The sequence below is a fragment of the Marmota marmota genome, unplaced genomic scaffold (assembly GCF_001458135.2).
Source record: "Marmota marmota marmota unplaced genomic scaffold, marMar, whole genome shotgun sequence".
Lineage (NCBI taxonomy): Eukaryota > Metazoa > Chordata > Mammalia > Rodentia > Sciuridae > Marmota > Marmota marmota.
Window position 1 is genome coordinate 30,980,264 of NW_025999853.1, and position 23,583 is coordinate 31,003,846.

The following is a 23,583-nucleotide window of genomic DNA, read 5'->3' on the forward strand; positions in this document are numbered from 1 at the left end:
ACTTGTTGATTGTGTTTCTGCTAAGTTCTCCTATCTCCTGGTCTTATCTCATGACCACATCTACATTGAGAACTTTTGCCATAGTCAGAATAGCTTATGCACCATTTCCCTGCACAATTCCTGCATCAAGGGTTGGATGTTAGGCTTGGGGAAGACTTGAATGTGGCCATGTCAGGTTAGAGAGGGGAGAGAGTCGAGGAGGACATAAGAACCTAGGCTGGAAATATCAGTGAAAGGGAGATTTAAGTTGCAGTGGGGCAGTGGTTAGATTATAGGCCCAACCCTACTACATCAGTAATCTCACCAGGAAGAAACTGAAGGAAGATGAGAATACAGAAAGACAGTTTTATCTGTTCTTTCTAGATCTTGCCCAGGCACTAAATATTTAAGCGTGAACAACAAAACTCTAGTTTTGCATTCCCTGAAGTAAACTTACATTTATGCTGCATTACTTTGACCACATGTATTACACATTTGCTTAAGCACCAGTGTTTCTAAATATATTCTGACAGCAAGGATGGCTAGGAAAGAGAAGGAAAATCTGTGATGCTGTGGAGGTTTTCAAATATCTGACAGGTTTCTTTAATAGTTAAAAAACTGCTATACTGGCCTAATGGCAAATATTTCTTTTTTAAAAAAACATGTATTTTTTTCAGCTATAGGTGGACATAATACCTTTATTTTATTCTTATGTGGTGCTGAGGATCGAACCCAGAACCTCACACTTGCTAGGTGAGGGCTCTATCTCTGAGCCACAAACCCAGCCCATGGCAAATATTTCTGAAAATTGACTTTCTATTCATGGTGAGGAGGATTAGACTAAAATCTGGACAATAGTTAACACATCTTCCTGCCCTTTCTCAGGTTTCATTTGTGTTTGGCTGGAAACTAAGTCAGATAAGAAATTCACAATTTTTCAAATCTACCAGTATTTTATTAGAGAAGTCAATCCAATTTTGAGTCTTCTAAATTCAATTTTGAGTCTTCTTTTAATAGTAAAATGTTTAAAGAAATAGGAAAATATTGGGACCTTGTAAATTAAGAGTAAGAGTACTGTAATAAAGATATCTGGAAATTTTTTAAGCACATATATACCACTATTACCCCCTAATTAAAATATCCTATCTTAAAATAGTTTTCAGCCAACAGGATATTGTTTTATCCTTGACTAATGTGAAGTATATGGTATGCAAATTATGACATAAATAAACAGAATCATCATCACTCTTATAAGTCATTTTGCTGGTAAGTACACTATATCAAATGTCTTACAGTAGAGTATTCAAAAGTGATGCTTAATCCCACTTCTGGGTATATATCCAAAAGAGGTGAATTTTAGTTCTCTAAGAGATAACTGTACTACTGTGTTTATTGCATCATTATTCACAATAATCAAGATGTGAAATTCTGTCTCAAAATAAAGAACAAAAAAGGAGCTAGGGATGTAGCTCAGTGGTAAAGGGCCCCGAATTAAACCTCCAGTACAAACAAAAAAACCAACTGGAAACAACCTCAGTGTCCATCAGTGGACAAATAGCTAACAGAAATAATGTACATGCAATGGAATATTGTTCAGTATTAAATAAGAAACTGCTCCCATAGGAGATGATATAAATGAGGACATAATCTCAAAGTTAAATAAGCCAGTCACAAAAGCACAAATATGACATGCCTTCACTCATAAGAATTATCTAAAATAATTAAACTTATTGAGGTAAAAGGTAGATTGCTGGTTGCCAGAAGTTTGAGGGAGTATATAGGGAGCTCCTAATCAATGGGTATAGAGTTTCAGTTATGCAAGATGAATAATTTCTAGAGATCTGTTGTACAACCTAGTATCTATGGTCAATATCATCATACTGTACATTTAAAAAATTGAACACAGTACATCTGATATTATTAACATGTCCTCAGCACAAAAACAAACACAAAGTCCAGAGACTTTGGGTTAGCTTTTGGAAGTAATGAACAATTTTATGATATGTAAAGTAATTTTAATAAATAGGCATTAGCATTATTCCTTTAAATTACTTTACAGATAAGTACACCAGATACCATTTCTTTAGTGTTGAGAATTAAAGTGTTTCCACTTTTTGACAATTAGGCATCATGCCTTTGACTTTTTTTTTCCTCGTTTGTTTTGAGATAGGGTCTCACTATGTTGCCCAGGCTGATCTTGAACTTTTGGGCTCAAGTGTTCCTACCACCTCAACCATTCAAGTAAACAGGACTACAGGAATGTGCCTCCACATCGGTCCTGACACTCTTAATCACTAAATATCTTTTAACATATCCTTCATTTTTTAGGGTAAATCTGAAGAAGGAATTGTCAGGTGATAGCACATGCCTATATTAGAAGCTTTTTTGTAGTAGGGTCTAGTTATTCTAAGTTATTCTATTAAAACTTTTAATTTTAGGCCTGACTCATTTTTAAGTAGCTTGAGGTATAGGTAATATACAAAAATTTGCACACTTGATAGATACAATTTGATGAATTCAGACATATTCGTACATGCACAAAACCATCATCACAATCATAAATAAAAAAGGAAACCTCAATTCATGATAATCCATCTTAAAAACATGTAAGCATTACTCTACATTTTAAATGGAATGCATTTATACCAGGAAGACTTTAGTCATTTAAAATTATGTTGCAGACTAATACATTCCTTAAAATGGATTAGCATGAAATGATAATTTCCACTGACAAATATTATAACATCACAAATTTGTTTAAAATATACATATAAATTTATTCAAAGTTAAAATTTTGGAAAGGTGATCAAACTTTCTACAATAAATGCATACAGTTTTCTTTAAATTTTAAGCTAGTTATAGGAAGGTAGCATACCTTTTTACACAACAGAAATACAGTGTGGACCAGGCATGCATTTCTTCAGGGCTCAGAGCCTTCCTCATTAGTGTAGTCCACCTGCACCTGCCTTGTCCTCACCTTTCCATTCCTTCCACCTGGGAAGAACTGTAAGAAAATGTTCCTTCTCCTCTCCAAGACTAACTCCAGCATGAAACTGCGGGTATACCCAACCCATTCCTAAAAATACTAATTTTTGCCCAAGTCAAATGGTATCTGCTCTAAGTTTTCTAACCATCTCAAGCTAGCTTGAGGGCTGTTTGACCCTATTGCACTCTGTACACCCTTTTGTTCTCTTACTGCATTGCTACTGTCTGCATGTGTTAGAGAGTCCAACAGGAAGCTACTTAAGACCATAAAGCATCTGCTTTCATCTCTGTGTCTCCAGCACTCAGTACAGTGCCCAACACTCAATATTTGCTCAATGAGTTTTGAATAAGAGTCTATTAAATTTCTTTCTTGAAAATACAACTGAGTACCTCCAGGTTCTCTAAAACTTCATCACAGATGTAATCACTATGCAAATCAAAATCTTAGCTGACAAATCTATGATATTTTTCTTTGTGTCAGGGAAAGTTACTAAGCCTGAGAGAGAAAGAGTTTGAATATATTAAGTACCTGCTCTCTAATATTGGGAATATCAAGGCAAACAAATCATTTCAAATCACATGAGCAGTCTGAACAGCAGCCAGTGCAATGTGATATGGGAGCTAAGAGAAGTGAGGAATGGCATGTCTTTCTGGTGGTGCCAAGCCTCCCCAACAGGAGGCTGAAGAAAGTTTTAACTACTTCGGGCGCTGGATGTCACTGAATTCTTACTGATTGTCACCTGGAAGGAGCTCTTCAGGCTTTCCCCCTTGCATGTGAGGCATCACCATAAGACTTGAACTTACTGAGAATCTTCGATTTTAGAAAAAAAATGAACATGAGTTGAAGTAAAATGAATCCTGATTCCATTCTCCCAAGCTGGCGGGAAAGTGGAATCAAGGCACAGAGACAAGCATCCAGCTGAGGCTGTAAGACCTTCAGCATTTTCCTTCTACCAACTTTATTTCACCTCTCTCCATTTCACCAAAGCCAAACTGCATATGGATGCCCAAACCCACCCACCGAGTTCAGTCTACTTTCAACCATAACCATGACTTTCTTTACCATAGAAAGCCTCAGTTCCTTCACTTCAATAGTTGGTCACATTACCTTTGCTATGTCACCTCTGTACCTTATATCATCTTGTTTCATTGGTTTTTACTGTTAACCACTAAAATGTCTCCCCCCTCCCCAGCCTATGAGTACCTTGAATGCTCAGAAAATCTCATTTGTAGCCTCTAGTCTCAGAAAATAAAACAGCACTGGGAAATAAGTAATTGCTTCTGGAATGAATTAGGCAACTAATCTTTAATTCAAAAACACAAAGATGTGCTAAAATATTCTGACTTGTCTGTATAAGCTGAGAAACTGTTTAAATGTGGTGATCAGAAATAAATCTGAAGATAAAATTTTATGCAATTTCAATTGCTGTCTAAGAAATATGGATAGTGAATTATGTACCATGGTAGCATTTCATTTAAATTACTGTTTTACTATTAAAGAGTAAAATAATGGGCTGGGGTTGTAATTTAGACATAGAGTGCTTGCCTAGCATGTGTGAGGCACTGGTTTCAATTCTCAGCACCATGTATAACTAAATAAAATAAAGGTCCATTGACAACTAAAAAAAATATACTTTAAAAATAAAGTAAAATAATGGTGCTCCAATATATTAATCAATGAAGATAGATTTGATCGAAGCATTACAAAATTAAATAAACAGGTTAAAACTGGTCAAATTATTTTTATTCTTAAAACATTCATTTAAAATTTTAAAGCATAAAACCATTTAATTTCATCTGCTTCAAATTATTTTAAAACTATCACTTTTTAAGTTTTACATGGCATCATGCACTTGCTTAAGTTTTTAAAATACATTGCCTCAGTTGTCTTCCCACTGTCTGGGGCATTCAATTAGTTTCCTCACTGAGGAAAAGATACTCATAGAGAGATTAAACCCTTTGACCATTGACAAATACCGACGAAACTGGTAGAAATGGGATTTGAACCTAGATTTGCTTAGCCCCAGAGGCCAACCTCTTGGTCAACACCAGGTATCAGACTGAAATGACATGTTGCTCACAGACTGCCAGAATGAACTGGACAACTTGGACAAAAACCTCTAAGTCTGGTAAGCTCCTAGTGGTTTCTTTATATTTAAGAAATATAATTTTAAAATCCCTCTTCCTAGTTTTCCAGACAAACTTATTTGCATAGTGCTACTGAGTATAACAGACACTCACGTTAAACATATAAATGGCAAAACAAATGCACATTTGCACATTTTTATTTGTTTGGGGTCCAAGAACAGAAGCCAGGGGCTCCAGCATGCTAGACATTCACGCTGTCCTTCACATCTGTATATGACACTTTATGTCTTTTGCAAACTTTTACTTGGTATTATAAATTATGTGGAAAAAATATGTAAACAACATGAAGGAATCTGTCAATTAGTATTCATTTAATATATATTATATGAAAATAATTTGGCTAGAAAATAAAATTGATGGGATCCATTCTTTCTTAAAGAAAATTTGTATATATTTGAGGTATACAGCATGATGCTTTGATATAAATATACACAGTGAAATTATTACTATAGTGAAGCTAATTAACATGTGCATTTCTTCACATTGTTATTTTGTGTGTGTATGTGGTGAGAGCACCTGGAATCTCTCTAAGCATATTTGCAACATACAATATAGTATTAATAATATTATTAACTATAGTCATTATACTTTCATCAGATTTCTAAAGTCAGTCATCCTAGACAACTGACAGTTTGTAGGTTTTTATCACCATCTCCCCATGTCTACCTCCTTCCTGCCCCTTTCTACTCTCTTCCTCCATGTACTTGACTATTTTGGATTCCATATCAGTGAGATGGTGCAGATTCTGTCTGTGTCCAGCTTATTTCACTTTAATAGAATGTCAACACCCTCCAGGTCTCCATGTGTTTCTAAGTAACAGAATCTCCTTTTGTTTGCTTGTTTGTTTTGGTACCAAGGATTGAACATAGAGGTGCTTTACCACTGAGCCACATCCCAAACCCTTTTTATTTTTTATTTTGAGACTTTGAGACAGGGTCTCACTAAGTTCCTGACGCTGGCCTCAAGCTTTCCATCCTCTTGCCTCAGCCTCCTGAGTTGCTGGGATTATAGATAGGCGTGCACCACCTCCAAGATCTCCTTCTTTTAATGCTGAACAGTATTCCATAATATGTATGATATAGATGTTATTCACACATATATACATACTTATTTCTACACATACAACATAATGCTTTTACCTATTTATGCACTAAAGACACTTGTACTGGCTTTATATCTTATCCGTTATGAGTAATGTTGAAATGAACATGGGAGTACAGTTATCTCTTCAAAGTAGAGACTTTATTTCTAGGGGCTGCTGAATCATTTCATAGTTCTATCTTTGAGGAACCACCATACTTTTCTCCATCATTGCTGCACCAACTTACACTACCACCAATAGTATGCCAGGGTTTCCTTCTCTCCACACTCCTGTCAACTTTTTTGTCTCTTTGATAGTAGCCACCCTAGTAAGTGTGAGATGATATCTCAGTGCGTGTTTTGGTTTTTCTTTTCCCGTAGCACTGGGGATAAAACCCAGAGCCCCATACATGCTAGCCATAAGCTCTGCCACTGAGCTACCCCCTCAGCATTTTTTTTTCTTTCCCTCCTGGGGATTAAACCCAGGGGCATTTAGTTTGGAGCTACATTCATATCCGTTTTTTTACTGAGACAAGACCTGGAACTTGCAACTACCCTGCCTCAGATCCCTAAGCAGGTGAGATTACAGGTGCATGCCACCAAACCCAGCCTCACTGTGGTTTGACTTGTATTTATCTCCCTGATAACTGATAACATCACCATCTCTTCACATCTTTTGACCATGTGTGCATCTTCTTTGGAAAGCTGTTCATTCAGCCATTTTTTAAATTGCAATTTGGGGTTTGTGTGTGTTAGTGAGTTCTTGAGTTGTGAGTTCCTTACATATCTTGAATATTATCCTTATCAGATACAGGGTTTGAAAATATTTTTTTTTTCCTAATCCATAGGTACACCTTTAATTTTGTTGTTTTCTTTGCTGGGTTGAAACTTTTGGGTGATAGGATATGTTCTTACCACAAGGCAATCTCAACATATTGGGAGGTCCATCTTCAAAGATAAAATGAATTACCAGGTACAATTTTAGTAATACAAATGAGGAGACTATGGCAACATAGCCTACCACTCAGGCTGAGTACCCTTGGCTTCTACCTTAGAAAACATTTCTGTAAATGTCCTGCAAGAAATCATATGCTACCATGCACTCTTTAGAATTAAGTAAAGAACAAAAGTATCCACAGTTTATGATCCTAAACACAATCTGTAACATACAGCCCACTTACAGAAATCAGTTGGGGTGACTGTGAACACATTGTCAATGTTTGATAAAAAAAAATAAAAATACATCACAAATTTATGAGAAAAACTATTAAGCTACCCAACAATATACAGATATACATGTCAGACTAAAGGCGACAGGGGAGACAGACAAGTGACAGTATTTAACATAATCAGTACTGCATTCTAATCAGTAAGATCTTATATCATGGAGGCACTTCCCAAGTACTGTATTTTAGTAAGGAATTATTTTCTTCTAATAATAGAGTTTTATTTATTTGAATTTATTAAGGTCAATCTTCATTAAACAAAGAGAACAGCTAATTACAAATCATATGAAGTAAAACAATCATTCTACTGAATATTTCCTGGTTTCCATTTTGAACCGCAGTAAGAGAGATTTGGAAAATCCTCACCCTGACCCTAGTCCACATGTGAAACGTGGTTTATCTCGTCCTCATTTTCTTTTATTGAGGTCTTTGCCTATTGACATCTATGTGTTTTATACCCAGAGCACTCTGATCTGGCACTTTAGTGCCCAAAAACCCAATAGCAAACTTATTCCAGTTGGGGAACATTTCTTCCAAGTAAACACCAGGCTGTTCTGCCAGATGTTCAGCTAACAAAATCAATTACTGTACAGTATTTCTGTCCAGTCTTGCTAGTGGCAGACCATTATTATACGTGAGGATTTTTGACAAGTCAGAGGAAACTGGTTAAAATAATTGGGCACATTTATTTAAACACTGGAAGAAGGGCTAGGCTGTGTATTTCTCTTTTTCTTTTTGTCTCGGCACAGATAGATGACTGTAGAATTTTGAATGCATGTTCTTTTCTCTGTGACAATACTTTCAGTACAACACTTCAGTACAAAACTCCAGCTACTTCCTCCCCACTTGCACCTCCTCCACAGATGATAGGAATGATGGAAGAAAGTGCTTGCAATTGTAAATGTATGGTTTGATATCCATAACTCCTCGGCTAAAAGTCATAAAATTTATTTGCATCTCTTTCGTTGCTGTTCCAGCAAGCATGGGGGCTTAGTAAAACTATCAATGTTTTAATGATATTTTTTAAGTCACTGTCATTAAATAGAACTGCTAAAAATGAGAACAGATGTCAATTATGTAAAATTCGCTCAAAAATTAGTAGCTAAACACCATGTGACAGAAGCTGGGCCAATATACATTTAAGTTTCATATGCTTAGAATTATAAAAGTAGAATAATCCTGTGCCATTAGAGAGGGGATAAAATATTGAGAAAAATGTCAGACAAATTAACAAGTTCTGAACACCCTGACTTCTCTACTTTCCACTTATATATCACAAAGAAAAACAATACTTTGGGGGCTGGGGATATGGCTCAGTGGTAGAGTGCTCACCTACAACACATGAGGCACTGGGCTCGATCCTTAGCACCACATAAAGATAAATAAAGGTACTGTGTCCATCTACAATTAAACAAATGTTTTAAAAAAGAAAGAAAACCCATACTTTGGCTGTTTTGGCAGGGGGGAGAGGTATGTGTTAAAATACGATACACTCAGCTGTATATTATTTGAACCCAGAGTCATAAATACACACACACACACACACACACACACACACATCCTGCATAGAGTTAATGTGTGTTAAGAGTCATGGTGTATGGGCTCAGGCTGTAGCTCAGTGGTAGAGTGCTTGCCTAGAACGCGTGAGGCACTGGGTTTGATCCTTAGCACCACATAAAAATAAACAAATAAGCTAAAAGCATTCTGTCCATCTACAACTACAATTTTTTTAAGAGTCTTGGTATAACAGCAGTATTCCTTTCCAAAAACCTATTATTTTTCAAGTATGGTCATTTCTACACACCCCAAGGTGATTTGGGTTTCTCTTTTCTCTGAGAGGTGGTCTTCTCTGAAAGCTGGCTTCCATTCTTATTGCAGGCTGCAAGAAAGCAGGGCTGTTTGCATGGCACAGCACCAAGCCCTTTAACTCAGAGATTCATGCCATTTAGAAGCTCAGTTTTTACCACCTCCATCTGCTGCCCTAGAAGAATTACATCCCAATTGTCTGGGCCACTGAGAGGGGATATTTGCAAAATTCCTCTGGCATTTCCTAAGGCCTCTGGCCTTTCCATTCAAATGTCAGCATTTTCTTTTCATTTAAAAGGCTTTGCTAAACAAAAAATTACACTGTATGAAATAGTTTGATAAAAAGCAGGACAAATTCATGACACCCAGTATATGAACAACCTGGGTAATCAACTGCCAGAAGAAATCATTCAGCCAAAACATTCAGGGGGTTTTAGGAGAATTTAGCAATTTAGCGTATGTGAACAAGTACAACATATGTAGGAGCACCGACCAAGACATCACACCAAATGACGAGTAACAACTGTTAAGCTGCAGGGTGTAATATGATTATCTTCATTAAGGGAGGTTAAAAAACAAATCACCCCTTGAGGCTTCACTATATTACAGAAAGGATTGTGTAAGCACGAATGGACCTCTGCAGGGAAAGGAAAGGGCAGGGAGCTACTTGGATTTAAGCTTCAGAGGGACATAAACAGAGTCCTTCAATTTAGTCTTAAAAAGGCATAGGTGAAATTAAAGAATAACAATTCTTTTATCCTAAATGTTTTTCAAGAAGTCCACAGAAATGTCTATCAAAATTACATAACAGTTTCAAGTAGATACATTTCCTCTTTGGCCCTCCATTAGAACAAGAAGATCACCTGCCAAGTGCTAGCAAAGCCCTTGCTGAGGTGCCCCTTAGCCAGAATGTGGGCAGTGCCCCATCAGCCCCAGCCATCTTCCAGCCTCATGTTGACTTTCACTGAGCTTCCTAATGACAGGCAGCAGCTGGCCTTCAATTTTCTGATCAGGAAACCTGGGAGGGAAGCCGAATGAGCTAGGCAGGATCCAAAACTGGTTTCTGAGCCAGACACTGCATAACACCCACAGAGCTTGGCCATCAACTGGCCTCAAATTTCTAGTTTCTAACAACAATGAAGCAAGCTATCATTAAATTCTATTTCAGATGCCTTGCTTCAACAGGATGAGGAACAGCTTTTACAATTAACAAATCATCTCGGAAATTCCTCACATTCAATTTTATCAAAAATCAGGTAAGACTGATTAATCAATAATAAAATAAATATATGTACTTAAACATATATGTATATATGCACACATATAGAAACACATACCTACAACCATATAAATTCAATTTTACCTAAATATACATATGCTCATATTTTTATGTAGGATTGTTTCAAGAATATATTCATTTTAGATAAGCAAATCTAGAATCCTTTGTTATGTGTTTAAATACTTTTGAAATCAACTAATAACCCCGAGTCAAACTTTTACATATTATTTTCCTGATCACTTAATTATTTGATTCTGTGGACACAAGAAATTAACCACTAGCTTCTTCCATTGTTTGTAGAGTTAACATTACTAACTGTTCATTTTATACAGATCCTAGAAATATCTTCATCTTCAGAGTTTGTACAAAAATAATCAAATGAGAAACATCAGAAGCATTTCCCCATCTGTAAAGTTTCCCACAGAGAATAATCATAAAAACCTACAAAGGAAATCAGGCTGATAAGATTCATCCTATCATCCCTAAATGTAAATAAATCAATATATTTGAGATGAATAGAAACAACAGATTAATGCATCACTGATTTTCCTTTTAAGAAATAAGGTTTCACATTGAAAATGATTCACTGAGGAATTTCACTAAGAAACAGAAAATATAATGAGCAGTAAACTTATGCAAAAGTACTATATATAAAAAGTACTTGTATACTTTCTGCTTTCTTCCAAGTTTTCCAGTGTGAATGACTATTAGCAGCATTCAGAGAGACCAATTTGGTGAGGACAGCCTTTCTGTCTGATGGTGGTATTCCCTCCTCTTCCATTTCTGGGGCATCTTACATAGTAGGTCCTCTACAATAGAATTTGCATGATTAATCATCTTTGCTATCACAAGTTTCAATGAAGCATTATCATTATTCCCATCCTTCACTTGCATAATCTGAAGCAAAAAGGGCCATGTGTACATGGAGAAGCAGAAGAAAATTTGGTACTCAAACCCAGGTTGGAGGAATCAATCCCACTGCTGTCTTGCTCACTACAAAATCCTGTGTCCATGCACAAATTCCATGTAAGCTTCTATATAAACACTTGGTCATGAATCTATATAATTGAGCACATAAACGTGAATAATAAAACCCACAGGACTTAACTTGATTCCTTCTACTAGGGAACCTGCTTTGGAGTCTTCTCACCTTAATTAGACTTTTGCAGGAGCTCAATCCATTACTGATGAATCAGCTACAGTTCTGTCCTCCATTCATCCAACTTCTGCCACCATCCTCACTTTACATGCCAAACACAAATTTGGGTGCACAATCTCTACTAGGATATCTTTTTTATTTATTCTATGGGATGATGTATCTATCCTAGATAACTTTTTCTTCCCTTCAGAGATTTAAGATTGTTGTAATATCATATAGAAGTTATAGTAGCCAATAAATCTAATCTTTTCCAGAGGCTTGCTCTATCACAGCTAACATAAATTATTTCCCCTAATTTTTATTTTTTTTATTTATTTAGGTGACGGTACTGGAGATTGAACCTAGGGGTACTTTATCACTGAACTACATCCCCAGCCCTTTTTCTATTTTATTTTGACACAGCATCTAGCTAAGTTGCTAAGGCTAACCTTGAACTTATGATCCTCCTGCCTCAGTCTCTGAGTCACTGGTATTACAGGTGTGTACCATGCTCCCCCATTTTTAAACCCTGTGAGCAAACACTATTATTATTCCTATTTTATAGATAAAGATATATTAGGACAGAGAGATTTTAAAAATTGATTCAAGAGATAGCTAGGAGAGAACAGAAATAGTGTTTCCTCCCAGACCAACTTCTGAGCACATGCTCTTAACCTCTGTACCTTGTAAGACACACAACTGAATTGGTGGGCAATTCAGTTCAGGGTCAGGTGCCCCAGGTATGGTTCTTTGTTCTGTTTCTATGTAAAACTTAAATTGCTTTAAAGTAAGTTTTCAGGCAGCGATACAATGCATTTGATGGTAAAGTCCAAACTGGTTGAATTCTGAGTTACAACTATTTCCCAGAGCCCATCAATGTCTTTGTCAGGCAGCACTGGGTAGAAGAATTTTATAACCCTTCTCAGTGGCCTGTGCACAATTATTCTTATCCATAATTACAAGACTTTAGCAGCAGTCAATGCTCACCCTGCATGCCATTCAACTGAGTGCTCACAAGAATCTGGAAATAGCAACTTCCCTCTGTCAGAGCACTGGGAAATGATTTTCAAAAGGATTATAATTTTAATTTCCTTTTGATGTTTGACCCAAACATAACATGATACTTCTATATCTTAAGTCAGTGAATTGAATTTATTGTTCATTCATTTGGGTCCTGGGGATTGGACCCAGGACCTCACACATGCTAAGCAAGCACTGTACCACTGAGAAACAATCCCAAACCCTGAACTGATTTTTTTTAAACATATGATACTTCTCTGATTATAAAATTAACCAACATTTTCAGATGTTTATATCTGGATAGCTGGAGTATGCAGCTATATACATATACATATGTGTAAATTTATATACATATTTATACAGATACATATATATTCTGTGTTCAACACTTGAATTAAGGGGTATTTTTAGCAAATAATAGAGTGATCCAAGGATAGGCAAACAGTCTTTGTAAACTTTCCTTTAGCAGATATGTTTTTACCAAGATGATGTCCCAATTTATTTGTTGGAACACTTAAGAGTTACTTCTTCTATCTACAAAATAGAGATAATTAGAGTGATTTTTAAAAAGGATCCACATTTTCCTTGGCTCCTCCAAGTCATTCTCAGGTTTTGCTTTGCAATTCTTGTTCCTAGCTTACAGCCCACCTCCCTAGTCAAGAGAGCCAGCTAAATCTCCATTCTAAGAGATTTAGAATTTTACAATGAGAACAAAAGTTACTTAATTTTGGTTTTGCTCATCAAACAAAAATCAATACTGTTAAAGTCATGATTCGTCTGTTACAAAAGAACAAAAAGTATTTTTACAATTCAGAGCTATACTCTTCTTGTGAATTCTGTTCTTCATACGTATTTATCAAAACAAGGCCTTTATTGGATGGAATATAATCGATCATTCATTCATTCCATTCAAGAGACCAGGCAGTCTGCATTAAGTCCCCATGCTAGGTACTAGGAATACAGAGATGCTTAAGACCTGGGATTGAAGGTACCTGAAATCACATGGTCACAAGTCAAGGTATCCAGGAAGAACCACAACAAAAGGCGGGAGGAGCCAACCGGGGTCTGAAAGTGCTCAGGATTTGGCCCATGAAGCTCAATTCAAGTGCTCTATGCAGTTGTGCCTGTAGTATCACTGGCCAAATTTAACAGTGAATGCTTATTCATTAGCTAATAATATTAAGAGATTTTCTGAAAGTACTCAACTTGGGAATGATTGCTGCATACAAATTTATGTTTAAAAATTATATGAAAATTGTAAACTGTTCAATATTATAATGGACAACCTGACCTTAAAAAATTAATTGATTCTACTTGATGGACTGCAAACCAGATAATTGTGCCTTTGGTCTCAGCTTTGACTTTATGCAACCCCTGACCTTGGGAAAATCAACAGGGCCTCAGATTTGACATTTTCATAGCAAACAATGTAATCTCTAAGGTTCTCTTTAGCTTTAAAATTCTTCAGCTCTTACATGAAACAATTATACTTTACTAAAACATTCCTAATAAGTTAAATATTCATGCATCATATTTGTATTAGTAAACTCTATGATACTCTTTAATTCATAATTGATATAATAGTTTGGCCAGGCTTTTCTGGGGATCCTCTTGTTTTATATTTTGGATCTAAAGTGGTCTCATATTAACTAACTTAAAATTAAGTTACTGAGTACATATTTTGGACAAATACTGCCTGGAACATAAATTTAACTAATGATGCCTTTGCTGGCTGAGTAACACTTTACTTGTTCGAGCTTTAGTAAAATCTCTGTCCAAGAAGAGCTTAAGGAACATATGGCTCTGTTGATCTTATCATTTGGCAAGAAGATAGTAAGTACATATGACAGATGAGTTGCATCACAATATAAATGAATACAATTGTGATTTTAAATTATTTAAAATGATGGAAAATATTATGCTATATTTCATAAGTATTCAATGATTTCTTTTGACCTCAATGTTTTTGTCCTTATACTAATTTGTTGGCTGATCTTATTATATTTGAAGATTTAAAACAGCATTTAGTTCCCCAGGAGTCTATAGAAAATATTTTCAGCAAGTCTTCAAGTTTGTTCATTATGGAAAATGTATTATCAAATAATATTAAGGGTAGTTTCTCATAATTCAATTTTCTTACATGATGCTAAACTGAATATCTTATTCCTTGTAAAGTATATGGATTCTTGAAGTATGGAGTTTCTGTTTTCTCCATGTAAACAAAATTAGGTCTTAAAAACAGTTTAAATATTAATTTGGTAATGGGTTTCACTAACTTTTAAGAGTCTTTAAAACACTCAATTCTACTAAATTCATGACAGGACCAAAGGTTGTTATCCTCTATGTCTCAGAACAATGACAGCCTCCCATTCTAATTCTGTGCACTACACCAAGATGGAAAAGTTCCTACCATGATTGTCATTGTTCATTGGGCTAACTCTGGCTCTGATTCTCCCAACTACCCATTCTACAAAGCATTGTAACCATGACATTTCATTAGCGTGGTCAAATAGAACTTTCTGCAATAATGGAAATGTTCCACATATATGCTGTCCAATATGGAAGCCACTAGCCACATGTGATGAGTGCTTGAAATATGGCTAGTGAAACTGAAACAGAATTTTAATTTAATTTTGAATAATTTAAATAGCTACATGTTACTAATAAATAATGTATCAATCAGCATAGAACATACAAATATGCTGTGGTTTCTACTTTGCAAAATTTACTTGCTGTAGCTTTACTTAGAAGTAATCCTAATTTTCTATTAGGTGCTTTCCTAGACTTTCAGGAAGAAGAAGGAAAAAAATAACACTTCAGTTAATCAACATTCTATTAGAATTAAGTTCCTCTCTACAAAACCCTATTTTTAATTTTGTTTGTAAACAAGAGTATGAAAAGCCCATTATCTCTGAGAAAAAAAATAAAACAATATTGAGTGCTAATGGACCCCTACACTTTCTGAATAGTGGAAAGAATCTAGTCACATAAAACAAGCATATAAAAGGGCTGATTAATCCAGGAAAGTGCTCTCCTAAGCACCAAAATTAGACTTTATTCCAGGGAAGATCTAATATTCTTGGTCACTACATATTGTAAAACTTTACAGAATAGAGTTCATGTATGAGGAGTTGGGGATCAGTATAAATCATAACATTATAGCAAACGCAAGGCTTTTATTGTTGTTTTCCAGGGATTGGGACTGAACCCAGGGCTTCACACATCCTAGGGAAGCATTCCATCACTGGGCTACATTGCCACAGCATGTTTTTGAAAATGGATATTTGTATTTCATAAGTAAGGAAATTGACAAACCGATTGACCCCTTATCCTTTACTTAATAGTATGTCTCATCAGGGAAGAATTTATTTTCATGATTGTGTTTTACTCTTTCCTAGTGAGAGAACTACTAGAAATTTTTTTGTCTTAAGAGGCATCAAAATTGGCTCTGTCTAGGGTCCTAGAAATTTTTACTAGAAACCCCACTGTCCATGTAAAGGTAGTATAATTAAGCACATTGTGTTTAAAAGTAGAAAAGTAGAGTGATAGCTGACATTTAGGAATATAACCTTAGGAGGAAGACTCTGGAACCAGGTCTGAAGGAGTATCCCCTGTACCAGCTGATACCTTGGCAGTGGTTGTGTGTTTGGCTTCAGAAACATGGGCACTGAACTCAGCAGCTCAAGTTGCCAACATAGAGTCCAGCTTAGCCCTAGGAAGCAGGATCATCTTCTCTCAGAGAATATCCTGGACCAGCAGCAATGGATGGGCATCAGCAGTCAGGCATTGCAGAGACACCTGCCAGCACCATCTGGCAGCTAAAAACAATGGTGTGGACTTGTGAGACTAGGGTTTATCCTACCTTGGATATATGGCAGGACTGCCCTTGCCCCTCCCCACTTTAAACTATATTATCCCTTAAGGTTCTTCTATACTCTTCAAGAAGTAGATACTAGACTCTGTGCTAATGTGGACAATGGAAGCACTTAGAATTAGTTCAAAACCTAAACAAAATTTGACCATCCTTGCATCCTACCTGTGTTGGAAAAATGATCAAATTCTACAAGTTAACTTTTTTTTTAGTTCTAATTTCTGATGCAAACTATACAGAGATTGAAAGTCCAAATGTCACATAAACATCTGCATCTGTCAATATCAAACAAGTCTAAAGCCTAAGTATGCTCTCTCCCACCTATAAAATACTATAAATAAATTTATATTAAATAGCTGATTTGTAATAGTGCAAATCTTTTAAACCTCTCATTTCTTTCACTAATGGAAAATGTTGGAGGCTGTAACAGTAGTCATGCTTTTAAAGTTTTGTTCTTCTTTCATAGGAAGAAATAAAGACCCAAGTGTTTGCATAGATATAGAAGACCCAAAAGCCTTTCTCCTAACCAGAAAGACCCCAACTTAATGATTTCTTGTTTTCTTTATGGAAGAGGAGCATGAGAGATGCTTTGGAACAATATTAGCACTGAGTTTTTTATCTTTTCTGTTTAGATTTTTAAAAAATCAAAAGTTGCACCCCAATTTGATCAGTGCTCATTTAAAATTTGCTAAATAATTGTCAATTTATAGACCCACACACCTTTTTCTTCTTGGTTCCATAGCAACAGTTTTTGATCACACATCAACACAAGGATCACCAAGTCAAGCAGCAATCCTTACTACAAAAGAGCAATCAATACATGAGTAATAGTACAAATTGAAATGGTTGAAAGCAGCCAACAGGGTGCTTTACCAGAATAGGAATGGTAAACTAGGCAAGAGAGCACTTCTTGAAAAAGTTGTTTTCATACAGGATATGTTAATGATTAAAAGCCTCACATGCAAAACAGTAAAAAAAGAAGAAGAAAAGTAGAAATATCTGTCAGGGCAAAGGTCTTAAAGAGAGAAAACAATTACTTTGTTCAAAGAGCTTAGAGTCAGCTGCCAATATGGCTGGAGTAGAATGGATAAGAATGGAAGTAATAGGTGGAGCTTATGTAGCATCCTCTGGGCAATGTTATGGCATTTAGATCAGACTCCAGATGGACTAAATTGTCATTCGAGTTTCAGGGAAGTGAGTGATCAACCTGGATCCAATGTACATCTTAAAGGATCATTGCTCTACCCATGTATACTTTTAATGTTGCCATATTTAGTTTGACCACTAATTTAGTACCTGATGATATGGAAGAAATTTGTAAAATGGCAAGTGCTATAGAAATGTTATGTATAATTTAATTTATCATTATTTTGTAATCCCTCCATGTGGAAATCATCATTGCATCAGTCTACAATTACAAAAAATATTTCACAGAGCAAATCAGACTAAAACATTAATTATGAAGTTCACCTTGTTTCAAAAGTGTTAACACTAAACTCTTTCCCAATGTTAATTAGAAAGTAACATGTACATACAAGGTGTTGTTGATCTGTTATTTGCAAACATTACGATTTGCCAATACCAGCAAGTGTTTAAAGACAGGCATTAGTAAGATAGCATGGGGCAAATTTCCTCCCTCACACCCAACAATGTTGTTTAATTAAGCAGCTTTTCAGAGTTTAAAGTGGGGACATCAAATTTTAATAAAGAATATAAAGTAAGAAAATAAACTACCAGAAAAATTAGAGAAGAATCCATTTGGTTTCTGTTACATTCTTAAGAAGAGGCAGCTTCGCTGAGAACTGAATGTGCACATGTTGATGAGTACCCTGCAGCTATGAGCATTTTTGAAAACACCAACATTAGGAAAATGTGATGGTTGTTAACTGTAGCTTCATTTAAAAATATGTATCAAAACAGAAAATGAAAATGTCCATTTATATAGAACACAATTCTTACCTTCATTTGACATCAAGCAAATCAAGTACATTGTAAATTAGGCCCAAAGATGAGCATATATCTATTTTACATTTTAATATTCTCTCAAAAATGGTATATATATAAAATACATATATATATACATATATGTATATATACATATATGTATATATATAAATATATGTATATATATATACATATATATATATATGCTTAGGAAAGGGCTAACCCTCTCACCTCTGGGCCCCACTTTACATTTAATTCCACATAGTAAGCAAATAATGAAAGAGAAATGTGGTCCAACAGAACATCCTGCCTCACTACAGGAAAGCAAGGTGGCTCACGCACATGCATGTACTCACATGTGTCACTGGCACTAGGCGGAGACCTGCTAGCCAAGCTCTGTGGGTTATCAGGTGGCTGATGGGCCAGCAAAAGTGAGAAGCTGAGCTTGAATGCACCCCTACCTGTGTGGACTGATAACAATTATTCATTGTCATTGATCAAATTTAAATGTATCCTGTGTTCCTTACAACACATTTTCTAAGAATTAAACGAAACCCTATGTATTTTTATGAAATCAGTGTTCCGAGGTAAGATAGATGGGGAACCTCTGATCTAAGTTTCCAAGTAGGACAAGTGTGATAAAAGAAAACTTGACTGGTTCAACCTCAACCAAGAACTGTGATTTCCTAAATCTGAACTCATTTTTAAAACACCTTCTTAAGTCATTGTGGAAATCTTGGTTGAAAAATAAAAATATTTGCTCAAATAAAATATATTGCTACAGTTTGGATAGGGTTTGAGCATGACCCCAAGGGCTCATGTGATGAAATTTATATATTGTTAGATATTAAGAGGTAGGAATTTTATCCTACCATGGTGTTTAGAAACAGAGCCTTTGGAAAGTGATTAGAATCAGGTAAGTTCATTAAGTTAAAGCCCCCCTGGCTGAATCCTGGTGGCTTTGTAAACATAGGGAAAAGACCTGAGGAGACACATGCATAGTATGCACATACTGTATTTCTTGTCTTAGTGATATTTTGTTCCATCTTGGGACCTTGCTAGTAAAAAGGCCATGGCCAGATGTAGCTCCTCAACCTTGTACCTCCAGAACCATGTGCCAAAATAAACTTTTCTTTATAATTTACATTGTCTGTGATATAATATAATTAGCAACAGAAATGGATTAACACATACATATCACACCCTGACTCATACAGCATAAAATTCTAAAACTAGAAAGTCTTCTATAAAATTTATCTTTTGAACAGATTTTGAACAACACACTAACAAAGTGCATGTTATTAAGAAAAAGATGATTTAATAAGTAATTTCCATGCACATAGAGAATGTGCTAAACATAGTGGTTAAAAATAAAACCAGAGATGATTAAGCAAAATAAAAAGATGCAACTTGCTATGTTCTGTGATCTTAGACAAGTCTCTCTTCTGCTTATGACAAGGAATACCTGACCTACAGCTTCGCAGAGTTGTAAAGACAGAAAGAAATGCCAAGAAAAGCGATTTATAACCTGAAGTTGCTATGCAGCTATTAGGTAGGTGCCTAATCCATTTTGTTTTGCAAGAGAGAGGTGATGGATGTAAATGAAGAAACCTATTAGTACTGCAGGTGACATGTAGTTTCACTATCACCCATCACAGAGCACCATTAAGCACTCCATAAATCCACAAAATCACATTGAATTCAGCCACAATGTTATCATTTGAATCTCTGTTCAATTCTTAAATTGCCAATCCAAATGCAAATAAAATGTCATATTCAAATACACGTAAGAGCAAAATTACTAACTTGAGTAAAAGTCCATCTTTATCTGCAAGGAGTTACTTACTTAACAAAGCTTGGATAGTCCACTGGAAGAAAGCAAATAACATGTAGAGCCTTCTGAATACAATGTTGAACACTCTTAGCCAAGAGCATTGTCCTCTGGGCACCAAGGAAACTTCTTTACCATGATGTAAGAACACACATAAGAAATTGACTCCAAGCAGACAATATAGCATATTTTTAATTAAATATTAACCAACTACACTGCTGGTTAAAATTGTGTCAAAATATGTATCAAGAAAAATTTATAAAGGGTCCTTTACTCTATGAAATAATTAAAACTGGTCAGGGAAAATTAGTCCAAAACTAGAAAAATTATTTACTTTTATTGCTTTAAGGCCTGAAACTGACATCCCCAGATTTAAACTGCAGCACAACAAAAGTGCTCTTCTGTAGAACATACAAAAGATTAAATACTAAACTTATTTTTAAGTCCCAGGGGAAAAAATCAATACATACAGAATGGGGTACTAAAATTGTTTTTTTTTAAGTTTTTGAAAATTCTGAATGTATTCTCCATATAACATCACATGCCAAGCAATGTTTTAGATCCCAGGCCAACTGAAAAGCCCAAGCAGTATAACTAAAAAGGTTAGTAGCAATGGTCCTGACTCAGACTCCTTACCTCCTCCCAAATCCTCCAACCCTCTTGATCCCCAAGTCACTGAAAGGGTGAATGGAGCTGGGGGAAAGCAGAACATGGAACCCACCAATGTGCTACTGAACACCTGGGCAGCAGGCATCTCACATTACACATCCCTCCATGTTTTTTTGCAAATATTTCCAAACATAGATAAAAACACAAACAATTTCACAATGGACACCTGTATGTCCACTACTAAAGTCCACAACTAGCATTTTATTGTGTTTGCTTCATCATGCCTTTGCTGTATGCTTTTTTACATTCTCTTCCTTTAGAAATGATAAAGTGTCAATCAATGGATTAGAAAGAATATCAAACATGAAAATTCTCAAACTCCTCTTCAATATCAAAACAAACTGCATACTAGTTCAGAATTTAGAGCAAATTGATATTTAAATGCACTACGAATTAATGACAACTTTGTACTTGTCTATATGAAGTAGGCAGGAAGTATTTGGCTATCAAACTTGTCATCCTAAGGGAAATACAGTCTTTGAACTTAGAATTCCCTTCCGACTGGATGAGTTCTAATCATTTGAGTTTGACATTCTATCTGTGTGCTAAGATGAAATATCCTGTACACTATCTCTTCTCTGACTCTCTCCAGGAAATCATTAGGTGAGCACATGGCTTAAAATGAAGTGCTAATACCCAGCCCAATATAATTCAGGAAAGACTGCCCAAACCCACAGGGAAATTCTATCCTGGGGCTAGGCTGAAGAACCCAGGATTTGATTTATTAGTTAAACATCCATCTTTGCTGATATGTGTGTTTTTGTTCTCACACAATATATAAAGAAATTCTTCACTGTTGAGGAAGCCTGCTATTAAGAGTATTTATATTGTTTTTAACATGCAGATGGCAGAAAAAAATCTAAAATGGACTGTCATCTGAGCTAACCAGGAAGTCATTCAGAAGCAGCACTTGCAGGAATTCATAGAAGTCAGTGATGAGAAGGTATGAACGTTGTATCCCTGCCCCCAGAAGGGATACGATCTCTGCCTCCACTAGCAAGCTACTAGTTATTAAGGGTTTTCCGAGTGTGAAGAATTGTTCCAAATGGTTTATATATTAAAGTATTCGGTACTCCCAACCATTTTAGTAAGTAAATCAAAAATACTTTAAGTTAAATACTATAATGAAGTGCAAGTTCAAGAATCAAATTCTAGACTTTCCCCATATGACTTTTTACTAGATTCTCCCAAAGACACTGCTAGTCTGATGTGTCTAGTCTTGAGAAATATAGTGGGGCATGTTATAACAGTGGGCAGTGTTCCATTTCTGCTAATGGTGTAATGGTTTTAATATTTGTATCATGTAAAACTCATGTAGAAATTTAGTTGTCATTGTTTCAATATTAAGAGATGGTATCTCTAACAGGTAATTAATTGGGTCCTGAGGGCTCCACCCACATGGGTAAGTTTGGTACTGCCACTGAATGGTAAATTGAAAACCCTTTTGCTCACTTCTGAGCTCTCATTTCTGCCATGGGAGGATGAGGCAGGAAGGCCCTTGCCAGATGCAGGCACCTTGATATTGGCCTTTCCAGTCTTCAGAACTGTGAGCCAATAAATTTATGTCCATTATAAATTACCCAGTCTGTGATACTCCATTATGGCAGCACAAAATGGGTTATGATAGGAAGGGTCATAGGCACCAGCATTTCTATTCATTGTGTTGCTCCTTTTTAACAAGCTCACTTAATGGGGTCCACCTCTTTGGGCAAGCTTTCTCTAGCCATCTACTTTCACACAACTAACTTGGTTAGCATTGTCAGATCTGCTCAATGAAATAATGAATCCAGTCTTATAGAACAAGAAAACCCAGATTTGGCCACTGGACTTAGGGTACCATGGCCTGTCCAAGAAGATCCGCTTTTAGGAGACTCGGGGGCATCCATACACATAGACATCCCATAATGTTAGTCCTTTTATCTCTTTGGACCAGGGTTTGTTTTTTTTGTTGTTGTTGTTTGTTTGTTTGTTTGTTTTGTGTGTGTACCTTCCTCAGATTGGAGCCCAAGAAGAGAGGAATGACTAGGAGGATTCTACCTTAAACCTTCTCCAAAGCCCAAACATCTGGCATGTGTTTCAACTGATGTCTCCTAATTGTGGTTTTCAGATTTTGTGTGTGTGGGGCGGCGGGGGAGTACCAGGGATTGAACTCAGGGGCACTTGGCCACTGAGCCACTTCCCCACCCCTATTTTCTATTTTAGAGACAAGTTCTAACTGAGTTTCTTAACACCTCACTTTTGCTGGAACTGGCTTTGAACTCCTGTTCCTCCTGCCTCCGCCTCTTGAACAGCTGGGATTACAGATATGTGCCACCACCCCTGGCTTTGTTTTTGTTTTTTAATTTTATTTTTAATAAGTAGGATGAAAGTAGGCTATGGGAAGAAATAGCTCTTTTATTTATTGCTCAGGGCAATGTTAAATGGAGAGGCAATCAACTGTGTGGTGGCAAAGGGTAGTGGCAGCTGCTATCCTAGGCATGGTCACCTGCCAACTGCAAGCTAACAATCAGGAACTGCCACATAGAGCAAGAGTGTTGATATGATCATCAGTCTGGGTATGTGTTTGGGATACCTGAGAACAAAACAGAAATTAATAAAATGGACAAA

General features: G+C 36.1%; 1 long non-coding RNA gene across 2 annotated transcripts in view; it reads right to left on the minus strand.

Moving 5' to 3' along the window:
• Positions 1–11,318: 11,318 nt before the first annotated feature.
• Positions 11,319–23,583, minus strand: part of LOC125617231 — a 221,953-nt gene continuing 209,688 nt past the window's right edge. Inside the window, exons 3-7 of one of the 2 annotated variants that reach the window (XR_007348153.1) lie at positions 20,283–20,344; positions 18,833–18,946; positions 18,267–18,367; positions 17,253–17,331; positions 11,319–16,479 (exon numbers count right to left, since the gene is read on the minus strand). This is a non-coding gene — a long non-coding RNA (uncharacterized LOC125617231). The remainder of the gene's footprint in view (positions 16,480–17,252; positions 17,332–18,266; positions 18,368–18,832; positions 18,947–20,282; positions 20,345–23,583) is intronic. The other variant, XR_007348154.1, reaches the window with a different exon arrangement.